This window comes from Stegodyphus dumicola, chromosome 4 (assembly GCF_044657685.1).
Source record: "Stegodyphus dumicola isolate Sdum_Otavi_A_Nest chromosome 4, ASM4465768v1".
In the NCBI taxonomy this organism is placed as follows: domain Eukaryota; kingdom Metazoa; phylum Arthropoda; class Arachnida; order Araneae; family Eresidae; genus Stegodyphus; species Stegodyphus dumicola.
The window spans coordinates 19066775-19079492 of NC_140771.1; the positions used below are offsets into that span (position 1 = coordinate 19066775).

At 35.3% G+C, this 12718-nt stretch overlaps 1 protein-coding gene across 1 annotated transcript in view; it reads right to left on the bottom strand.

Moving 5' to 3' along the window:
* The window catches only part of mmy (UDP-N-acetylglucosamine pyrophosphorylase mmy), a 198882-nt gene extending 192282 nt beyond the window's left edge, over positions 1–6600 (bottom strand). Inside the window, exon 1 of the mRNA XM_035354679.2 lies at positions 6452–6600. The gene's annotated coding sequence lies outside the window, so the exon portion shown is untranslated. The remainder of the gene's footprint in view (positions 1–6451) is intronic.
* Between the last annotated feature and the right edge of the window lie 6118 nt (positions 6601–12718).

Sequence of the window (12718 nt, forward strand, 5' to 3'; positions counted from 1 at the left end):
GGGCATTAAATCATTGAGAGTATTAACCTCTGATCCTAAATATTTAAATTTGCTAACAGTTTCAAATTTGTAATTCCCAATTTCAAAATAGGGATTGTTGTTATTACCACATGGCATGTATTTAGTTTTATTTTGATTGATTGCTAGATGTATTTTGCTGGCTGCAGCCTCTAGGGATGTAAAACACAGAGAGGCCTCTGTGACTTGGGTCTGTGTGCGACTGTGTCAATATCGTCAGCAAACGCAAAAATCTGAACAGATTTGTTAAAGATAGTTCCACGAGTATTAATGTTGGAGTCTTTTATGATGTTTTGGAGGGCAAGGTTAAAAAGAGAGCAGGCCCTGTCTGAGCCCATTTGAAACAACAATAGGCTCAGAAAGATTATTCTGGAGTTTAACCCTAAGTTTTGTCTCAGTAAGAGTAATGGTGACTAAATTTATACGTTTTTCAGGTATTTCAAATTCTTTCATAGCTTCAAATAATGAATGCACACTTATCTTGAATAAGCGAATCTTTCCGTTATTAAAAAAGTACTCCTATGTCCACGTGGCATTAATTTATAATGAAATTATATTACATCATTCGATTTTTAAACACATGATTTTATGTTTATCTTTTGTAGAAACATTAGGTATTTTTTAAAGCAGGCAAGATGATAAATGACCAAACGCCTTCGCCGGGAATCGAACCACGGACCTCTGGAACCGGCCCAGTGTGCAGAACCACTACACCACGAAAGCGCGCCAAGAAGGTGGGAGAAATACCTTACATACTCCCCCTTTTAAAGGGAGATTAGGGTTTTAGGAGACCTAGTCGCCAAATCCTGGGTGTGGAGAATCCTCATCCAACACCCTTTAAGTTCGGGCGCCACTGTATAGACATTAGGTTATTTTTGGAAGCTGTAGAGATGAAAAATTAGCAACTGCCTTCGCCGGGAATCGAACCACGGACCTCTAGAATACCGGCCCAGCGTGCAGACCCACTATACCACGAAGGCACGCTAGGAAAGCGGGAGAATAACCTTATATTTTAATTCCTCTATCAGTCAGCTGCCGAATGGTAAAATCTCTGAATACTGTTAGTTCGATCTGAGCTCAACAAGAAAAATCCCGAAGAACAAATAAGCTGGATACATTGTATTTTTGGTGGTTTTCCTTATGTGCACCATGAAAACGAGAAAGTTTCTTTTTAAAAGTCCTCCATAAAGGCGATTCTCGCGCTATGCAGATAACTCTCGTAAGCTTTGTTATAAAGAATAATCTATCCATTCTTTAATTCCTATGGGACTAAATTTTGAACTGTAAGGAATTACCGTATTCGCCTACGGTGTTTTCGTGGTGTGAATGGTCAATATGTCTAGCTCGAGTTGAAAGATCTGTAGTTTATATCCTTGGGTGGAGACAGCTCATTTTTCAAATTTGCTGCTTTTTTAAAAAAAAAAAAAAAAAAAAAAAAAAACGCCCACCCTTACATTATATTACTTATCATATTTTATTTCAATATATAATACCTATCCTTTAATTTACTAAATAAAAAGGAATTCCCCTATAGTGTAAATACGTAACGCAAATAACAGAATTTCAGGCTTTTGTTTGTCGTATTTTGTTTCAATAAAGATGTTCTTAATGGTGTTAAATTTAATTTACAGTTTAAAAAATACTTTTACCTCCCTAAAACAAAGCACAAATTCATTATTTAATGTGGTATAAGATGCACTTTTATGCCACAATTAAATAATGAAATTATTTTTACTTCTTTTTACGAAGTAAAGGAAGTACTATAACCGCAAAAAATTTAGGGTACCACATTTCAACGAAAATATCCATTTTGGCCTCACACGAAATCCATCTAAACGATATTTTTGCGTGATATCTGTACGTACGGACAGAATAAAAGACTCTTCTTTTCCAAAACGAATTGTAAAATGGATTCAGAACAGATTTTTTTTTTTCTTCACATCTCTACATACATACGTATGTATATATCTCGTATAACTCAAAAATGAGTAGAACGTTGAAATTTTGTATATGGAACTGCTATAATATGTAGTTGTGCACCTCTCTTATGTATTATTCCCACTCTGTTACCCGGCTTAGCGAGTTCATTTTTACTTTCTTGTACGAAGTAAAAAGGAAATATTGTAATCGCGAAGTTTCAGGAATCATATTTCAACGCAAATATCCAATTTCACCGCTATCGAATGCAATTTAATGATGTTTTTGCGTACCATCTGTACGTAAGGACTGGATAAAGGACTCTTTTCCCCCCAAAAAAATTATAAAACTAATTTAAAATGAATTCTGACGAGAATTTTTCGTGGCGTTTGTGCATACGTACGTATGTATCTCGCATAACTCAAAAACGAGTAGCCGCAGAACGTTGAAATTTTGTACATATGACTGCTATAACATGTAGATGTGCACCTCGTAGTTTGTTTGCAATCGGCCGCACCAAAAAGTATATAAATTATATGTATATTTATATCCACTCTGTTATTCGGCTCAGTGATTTCAGTTTCTTTATTCTTATATGTTTGTAAATTGTCCACTTTTTACTTTAAAAATGATTGAATTTTGCTGTTCTTATCTTCCAGTTAAGGAAAGTAAATCTGTATGCAATATTTTTAGAATTATCAACAATTTAAAAGTTGTTTAATTGCCGCTAAGCCTAATAATTTTTGCCATGTCGACCACTGCTTATTTACATTTGAAACATCAGAATGGTAGATTTGTTGCCAATCTAGAGAAAGTAAGCTTCGCAGCAACAAAAATAACGCCTTGTTTTATTTTTGCGAAATAAATCTTAATCCATTCTGGAATTTATTCGAAGAAATAAGTGTTTAAGATTTATTTCTTAATTTTTAATATAGATATTTTGAGTTTTTATGTATTTTTGCCTTGTCGCGAAGTGAGAACTGAATTAATTGAATGAGAACTACTGAATCGTCTGTGAAAAACGGTTTCTTTTTGTTGTTGTTAGACTTAGATTTAGACAGATCTATATTACCGAGCTATTGCAGGTGCAACGTTGCCAGTTCCTTAAATAAAGCCCAAGGGCACATGACATAATGAATTCTGGAACATCTCGGAAGAGAAAACGGAGAAAGGAAAAGTGCACTAAAAGGAAAAAGGCCAAAGGCATCTGGCAGGTGAATGATTTGTTGTTGTTGTTGTTCTTTGCTTAATTTATTTTATACATCGTTTTCGATTTATTATAGTATTTGAATGGAACATGTGGCAACGATAAGACAATTCTTAAGATGATACAAATTTTGTGCATTCTGAGTTAAAAAATGATTGAAATGTAGCGCTGTTAAGTGAGCGTCGCTATGGTAAACAAATATAGTGGATTTTAAAGCGTGCATTTATTCTATTGTGGTTTATGCGCTATGGACGAAGTAGATTTAAGACTAAACAAATATAGTGAATTTTAAAGAATGTATTTATTTTATTGTGATTTATGCACTATCGACGAAGTAGATTTAATTCAATCCGATAAGTTTAAATGAAATGCAAGAAAAAATGCGTATAATTTATTATTCCGTACAAGGAAGTCATGTGATGCACACATCAGATTTTTTATTCTTATGTGTTGGCAAACTGTGCATTTTTTTACTTTAAAAGTGATTGAATTAGGTTGTTCTTAGGTTCCGGTTAAGATTTTAATGCCTTTAGTTAATGTGCATGCAGTGGTAGTAGAATTATGAACAATTTAAAAGTTTAAGTTACGCTAAGTCTAACGAGGCCGCCACTTATTTACATTTGAAACTCTTAGTAGACTAGCAAATTAAGAGAGTTGGTGCACCAACTTCTATGTCATTTTGCCCAGAGGGACCAAAAGTTAACTCTCAGTTTTGTGAACCAAAAATTTTGACATCCTGCCCGAAGGCCCAATTGCTTGTTCTTGCCTAGAAACTCTTAATTTTAATTGCAAAAATTATTTTTTAACTGTATTTGGTTTCTTAGATTTTTCTATATTTAACAATTTTTAAAAAAGATGTTTTGAGTTTTTATGTATTTTTGCCTTGCCGCGATGTGAGAATTGAATTCATTGAATGAGAAATATATCTCTAATGAAATTCGAGGAAATAAGTTTACATGCATTGCAGTTTAAATGAAGTGCAGCAAAAAATGTGTACAATTTAGCAGGCCGTACAAGCAAGTCATGTGATGTCCACATCAGATATTTTTATTACTTGCTTGAATACCCAATCAATTTCTCGTCCAACTGAAATAAAACAAATGAGATTCTTTTGCCATATATATTAAAACTAAATGCATTACTATTTTCATTAATATTTTTAACTATATAAACAAATAAACTATTTTTTAGTTCTGTAAAACAAAAAACATAAAGTAATTAATTATAATCACTTAAGATTAAGCAATAATATAACTTTATAACTGACGCAAATAAAAATAAAATTAATTACACTGCACATAAAATAGCATTAAATTTTTGAACATAGCATGTATATTAAATTGACGATTTTAATAATAAATGTAAAAAAGTATCGTTTATTTTACTATACAAAGCATCCAACTAAGTTCACTTACACGTAATTGCTTTTCCATTACCATTTATATGGAATAGTTTGATTTACATTGATGTAACAGTTCCTTAAAAAGTGCGTAATGTCCTGTATTGATGCTATTTAAATCAACGAAAAATTTAAAACAAGAAAATTGCTTTTACTTGAGGTTGGGGGGGGTACAAGAGATTCGGGTAAGTCTCGGGTTCGACGACCGGCAGAACGGGCTAAGTGCTTCTCTCAGCAATGCATACACGATAAACATTTATTTTTAATATCATTAAAAGAAATATTTTTCAAAAACTGCTTATTAACTATCAGTTACTAATGTAAAAAATTATGTAAATTTAATTATAGTTAATTTAGCTCTTTAAACGCCCAAACTGAAAAATTGTAAGAATAATACATTAAGTACTTAATTATCACCTAAGCAAAAATAAAATTCTTATTTATATATCTCAATGCAATTTTTTCATACAACCCGAATATTTTCATTCTCGGTGTCTGTCGCTCTCTTCGTTATATACACATAAAAGTACTTATTTATTTATACAATATGCGTCTAAAATTTGAACTCCAACAAAATAAATAAATAAATAAAATAAAAAAAAACTTTACAAAATTTTAAGGGAATACATTTAAATTTTCATTGTTCCACAATCTAAAGAAATATTTCATTATTTTCAAAAATATGTACCGACTACTTCGAACTGTAGTTATAATAACATTCTACGATTTTTTTCTTTAACCTTCATGGATGTCAAGTACATAAATACTTTGTTTTCTGGTTAACTATCTACCAAATACGTAAATACTAAATGCTACATATAAATTAAAATATAAATTAAGAACATAGTTTAAAAGTGAACTGGCACTTTACAAAAGAGCACTGAAAACTTGCTTATGAAAAAACAAATCTCGGAAAATAAACAGAAATACTGATACAGAAAATTACAAACGATTAAGATGCTATAAATCGAAATTCTCACGCTAATATTGAAAGAGAAAAAAAAATTGCGCTTAATAAATTAGTTTAGTTATTACTAGTATTTGCAGATATTGTAGATATTTATTTATTAGTAGAAAGAAAATTTTCATGGGAAACTTTACATCATTATTCACTGCAAATGATCATCAATGCAAATAATAAATAAATGTCAGTCAATATACATGGAGATATAATTTACACACACAGTATCACATGCAATGGTGGATAAAAGGGCAGATATTTTTATTATCAGTTAATGCTCTTAATTAACTATTTTGGTTATTATTATTTGAAAATATTGTAGATATATATTTATTAGTAGAAAGAAATTTTTTAGGATACACTTTATACCATTATTCACTTCAAATGATCATCATTGCAAATAATAAATAAATTTGAATCAAAATACATGGGAATATAACTTATACACACAATATCACATGCAAAGGTAGATAAAAGAGCAGATATTTTTATAATCAATGAATGCTAATAAAAATGTAACGTCAAAATAATCGAATACTGCTAATATGTGCTACGGATAAAATTATAACTTCAGTTAGGTATGACTTTTAGATTATGAATTTTCATGGAAATATAGTACAAAAGAATATTATTATATCAAAGAAGAAAATAGCATTACTCATTAAATTTTAAAACATGAAACATATGCTATCAAAATAACCGGCAAATTAAAGTAAACCGAATAAAACCTGCTATATTCGTTTACTTTAAAAAATCATTCCAAGGAATTGTAATTCTTGTAATTATAACCATATTCATTAGAAACATACAGCATTTACGGTTTCGAAACGAAGAATATATAAACATTGGTAATGTCACAATATTATTGAACACTAGATGTCCATTTAATTACGAATATGTATTTAAATGTAAAATTATCTCATTGTCAAGTTTAAAAAATATGGCTTACTTCTAATAATGCAACATGGAGTTGAAATCTACAAGAATCTTCCCATTATTTCTTCATGCAGATAAATATTTTAGTAAAACAAACTAACCAGCAACGAAGAACTCCATCACCTCTCTTTAAAAGGATTATTTCTATTATAATTAGTATTAATATTGGCCGCTAGATGGCAGTATACTTCCGTTTCACAAAATCCGCTTATCTTTGCAGTAACGGCGGCGAAGTAGCGGTTTGGTTTTTACTTCTTGATTTTTTATTTTACAATATAAATAGAAACGCGAATAGACTCGCTTTACTACGACCACTTGGGTGTAACCGTTTTGTAGAAAATCAGATATTTGGCATTGAATATCACTCGCGTTCATTCACGTAAGTTTATGCTCGTAAAAATGCTTTCTTCTTCTTTTTTTTTTTTTTTTTTTTTCTCTGTGTTCATGCAGATAAAAAGGGAAGTCTTGTATTGTTCACACGATATCAACTATTATATATTTTATTGCGATACTAATATGTGTATTGAGAAAACTAAAGTACTTTCTTTAATTACACAAAACTGAAAATTCAGTAATATTTGTCCTGAACTAAATAATAGAATTGTCACCCCCCCCCCGCTCGGCCTTCGTAAAGCTTGTTGAAATACCTGGATTAACTGGGACTTCCATTAATATCTGCACAGTGTTGCCCCATCTGCATCAAGGGCGAAGCCCCCCCCTCCAATCCCAACTTGTTTGTTTCTGTGGGGAAAATACGTAGAGCATATTTTTAAATTTTTAAAGAGGGATAACCTGCGTGATTAATCGAATGATTTTCGGTGTTCGGGTCTGGAATCATGCGGTGTTCAATAAAATTAAGATTGTACGCTGTTTTGTTCTGCAGTCTAAAAGAGAATTTAAATATTTTTGTTAACTGCGCGTCATTTCAAAAAAGATTACAGACTTAAAAACATACAGTATTTATTTTCATAAACAAAATATGAAACACACCTTTATTAACAATCTAAAACATTGACATTAACACAATTTGTATAAGCTGTTTAAAAAAGTATTACTTTTTACTAACACTAAGCAAAAGAATTTTTATTATTTGAGTAAATATCGTTTTATACACAAACACACATATATATATTATAAATCAGATATATTGATATATAAATTTAATTGAATTTATTATATATGTTTTTACTACATACATTGTACGTTAGTTAAAAATTCATATATATATTCATATATTATATATAATTCATATATATATGCGCTGCTGGTCATTAAAATTGCAACCCCAAGAAGGAATGATCTGACGAACGTCAAAATCACATGAAAGGAAGAAGAGGTAGGGCTGTGCAAATGATTAGTATTTCAGCGTATTTAGACGACGCAGGAGGAGAAACGACGGCTGAAGCACTGCATAAAAGAAAAGCTGCGTAGTGGATTTCTCATTCGGAAAGCGATTTGGAATTTCGGCGTTTGCTTAGAATATCCTGTTATGCCTCGAACAATAACAAGAAATGCTTACCAACAAGTGTCGGAATTTGATAGAGGCAGGATCGTTGCCTTATCGAGAGTTTGAATTAACGTTCCATGATATCTCCCATCGCACTGGTCGACATCCAACCACTGTCATGCGAATGTAGAATCAATGGATTATTGCGGGTGGTTATGTGGCATGCAGGATCTCAACGCTTTCCCACGTCTAACGCCCGACAGGAGAGACATACTGTGAGGTCAGCCCTGTAAATCCGTACAACCACATCACGGACCATTAGTCAGGAAATTGCAGCACGTCCAGTATCCGCTCTTAGGATGCGTCGACGTTTGCAACAGCGTGGACTATCAGCACGGCGATCTTCAGCTTCCCTTGACAATGCGGCATAGAGAGAGACGGCGACTCTGGTGCGCCGAATGACAAAGCTGGATACAGGAGTGGCACAATGTTGTCTTTTCAGCCGAGTCCCGGTTCTGTGTCCAGTATTATGATGGCCGTATACTGTATGGAGTGTCCGAGGAGAGCTGTCGTCATGATACAGGTGGGGACCTCTGTCTGTAGCACACCACACAAAAAGGCCTTTATTACTAACTGGGCGGGCTATGCCAAAGCCTTAAACAACACCACACTACACATTCCAACAGCCACCACGGGTGATGAGTTAGATGCTTTGGTCCAAGAATTCACCACAAACTTAACTACTGCCCTGGATGCAAATAGCATTCCAGTCTCTCACAGGCACAAGGCAACAGATTCTGAACTGAAGAAGCTCATACAGGAAAGAAACGCTGCCAGAAAGGTGTGGCAAAGATATCGTTTCCCGGCTGACAAGACAACCCTCAACAGACTGAACCACCTGGTCAGGACTCGTACTCACCAGCATACACAACGAGACTGGACCAACTATCTCACTTCCCTTTCAGCAGATCAAAGCTCTGTATGGAAGGCGACTGCTAAGCTTAAGAGATGCCACACCAATATTCCGCCCTTAAACGGCCAACAGAATATTGCCCTCACAGAAATTGAGAAAGCTGAGTCACTAGCTGATCACTATGCTTCTCAATTTTGCACAAACAACATTTCTCACCCTCAAACAGAGCACCTTGTTAACACCACACTAACAGAATTCCTTTCAAAGCCACGCACGAACAACATTACTCCTGTCAAACCCTCAGAGGTCTATGGCTACATCGAAAAACTGCTGGTTAAGAAAAGCCCTGGCATAGACAAGATTTCCAACAAGATGATCAGATGTATGGGAATCCTCATGCTGCTGAAACTTACATCCATCATCAACGACATGCTAAGACTGGGACATTATCCAATGCCCTGGAAGACTGTCATTATTATACCTATCCTCAAGCCTGGAAAGCCTCCTGCAGAACCAGCCTCCTACAGACCAATTAGTCTTCTGTCCTCGCTCAGCAAGGTGGCGGAGCACATCATCTTGACAAGACTCCAAGTCTACATGGACCTTAAAAATGTCATCATTCCACAACAACATGGTTTCAGGAAGAAACACTCCTCTGTCCACCAGCTGTACCGGGTGACGGAATACATCTCTCAAGGACTGCAGGAGCGGCAGACCACAGGTGCCATCTTCCTTGATGTAGCTAAGGCCTTTGATCGTGTCTGGCTGGAGGGCCTCATGCACAAAATTATCTCTCTGGGTTTCCCAGATTACATTACAGCCATCACATACTCCTATCTTAAGGATAGACACTTTGTCGTTCGTGTAAACAACACATACTCAACCTCACGGGCTATCAGGGCTGAGGTCCCACAAGGGAGCCTCCTTGGGCCCATCTACTATAATATCTACACGAACGACATCCCACAAACACCACACACCACCCTGGCTATGTACGCCGACGACACGGCAATCCTCTCAAAAAATGCATCTCCTGGTACAGTTATACAAGCACTCCAAGCGCACATCCACACACTCGAGTCCTGGCTCACTGCCTGGAAATTTAAGATCAACGTGGACAAGTCGGAGGCGATCTGGTTCACGAAAAGAGTAAACATTGACTCGGAAGATTGCATCATCATGTATGATACTCCAGTACAGTGGACTAGGCAAGCCCGATACCTAAGCATTACTTTAGATAGGCGACTCACATGGACCCCACACATTACACAGCTTATTGCCAAGTTCCGTGCTCGTAAACGAACACTTACCCCATTAATTAGCCGGAACTCCGTTCTCTATATTGATAATAAGTTGCTCATTTACAAAACCCTTTTGCGTCCCATACTTTCTTATGCCTGCCCTGTTTGGGGATATACCAGCCATACCAATATTAATAAACTGCAAGTCTTGCAGAATGTTACGCTTCGACAACTCTCCAGAAGCCGTTGGTTCATAAGAAATACGGCCATTCATGAGGAGTTGGAAATTCCAACTATTTCAAATTACTTTGCACTCCTTGCAGAAAAATTTTTCTATAATATTCCTAATGTAAACAATAGTTCAATACCTGTGCCTCACTATGATTACTCACTTGACATTAATAGCAAGCGGCCGCTTGCGATACTAAGATACCTAAATTAATACAATTTTTTATAATATACTTATGTAAACACTCTCCCTTACTTGAGTTTTGATTTGTTTTGATTTGATTTGGTTTGAACTGACACGCCGCCTGACTTAATTTCTGTATATAGTGTACATATTTCCTACTTTATGTCTTATGTATTTTTTCCTTATTATGTATTATTTAATTACCTATGGAATGTTATGTATTTATGTTTACTTATTTGTGCTATGATGAGTGGTCACACGGACTCCTATTCAGACTAGCGATAGGCAATTTCTTTTTTACTACGCCATTGCACACTTATCTCCGTCTAACGCATATCAGCTACTGGTGTTTCTTCAGGACTCATATCATCGGTTCTTGTTACGAACTCATAGTGCTCGAATTTTCTATCCAACTGCTCGACGCTCAAAGATTCGAAAATCGCACACCTCTTATCCCGGGACAGCGTTGTAACGCGGGAACCCACTTTGCGAAAACTCATCGAGTTTGCCTGAGCCGAGGAGAGCTGCTTGCATTCGATATCGCCATAGGGACCCTGCACCTGGTGTGATGGTTTGGGCAGCCATTGCGTATACGACATGCGCATCTCTGTTTCAGATGGACGAACGCAGATGGGTACATTTCTGGCATCTTACGTCCAGTGGTTGTGCCCTATCTTCGAGGCCTGCCAAAGGACATCTTCCAACAGGATAATGCAAGACCACATGTTGCACGTCGTGTTCTGACCTTCATCAATACACAGGGTATTCGATTGGTACTCTGGCCTGCACGGTCTCCAGATCTGTCACCCACTGAAAAAGCATCTGGTCATGGGCTGCTGAGAGACTGGCTCGCCACCCCTCTCCAGCTAATACGGTTAATGAAGTATGGTATAGACTTGAAACAGCATGGAATGAGTTGCCCGTTTCTGTCATCCAAGCCCAGTTCGACTCCATGCCTAACCGGGTAAGGGCCATTTTAGCTGCCAGGACTGGCAGCTGTTTCTACTAATTTCGCAGCTCTATAAACCCCCAGACTACTTACAAATTTGATCATTTTGTTTTCATGCCATACTGATTACGCACAATCAATATCTTTTTTGTATTCGATTGCTGCAGTGTATATTTATGTTAGCTACATAAACAGAAAACGAAAGTATTAAAATTCCTCATCCAGAACAAGTGAAACAATGAGTTAAAATACGGAAACAAAATAAAGATGAGTTAAAAAATATATACAAAAATTGTAAGGCATAAGTTAGGGAAATCCTGTCATATGAAATGTGAAGAAAAAGATAAAGCCAGATATCAAGGCATCGAAATAAATGGCAAATTCCTTATAATTAATTTAATAAAAAATTTAAAAAATAGGAAAAAGCTATAAATACAATCCAGTGCCAGAATCATCATAACTATTAACAGGCATAGCACTTAAGCAATTTTGTCCCCCCCCACTTATATTTACAGTATAAGGCCTGTATTTCTCTGTTCCTTCTCTCTCGTTCTTAATTTATCTGTACAATATAGTCCATGATAAAAACCATCAACAGGAAATTTTTGCTGCGTCCTCTTTTTTCTTAATGCCCTACGCTCATGTTTAGTTTGCTTAATGGTTTAAACTAGCTCTGATCAAAATGTAACCACGAAGAAACGCCAATTTGTGAAACAAATTATAATCTGCAGAGTGCTCCGAAACCCTAAATAAAAGGGCCTAAATATTTCTTTTAAGTTACTGAATTACAGTTTTAACAGAAAATTCTTTTTACTTCGATTTTATTACTAAGTTGTAATATCCTAGCTAAAATAAAGTTTTTTGAAAGCTAGAATGCTTAAGAACTAAGTACCGAATATTCGCTTAGTTCTTGTGAGTAAGTAACAACTCGGAAGAAGGGTTAAATACCCTTTTATTCTAACTCAAAATTGATTTACAGATGGTCCCTCTTGGGCGTATAAGAAGCCTTCACTTGGACTTTAACTCAAAATAGAAAATACAAAACTAACTAAAGCTAAATAAAATTAATCAGCAGAAGCTGCACAAAATCAAACTCGCGTAGTTGGCTCTTAAGAATCACCAACTTGAGCTAACAAACACGTAGTGAATACGGCCGTTGGATAGCAAGCTAAAACCAATATCAACGAAGTGATCGAAAGGCAGAACATGCTCTTCTATTGAAGTAACTCAGACCTCAGCTTAAATACTAGTTTCTATCTTACTTGCATAAAGCGTAACTCATACTGGCAGGGAAACGTCGGTAGAAAAATAAGAGCGT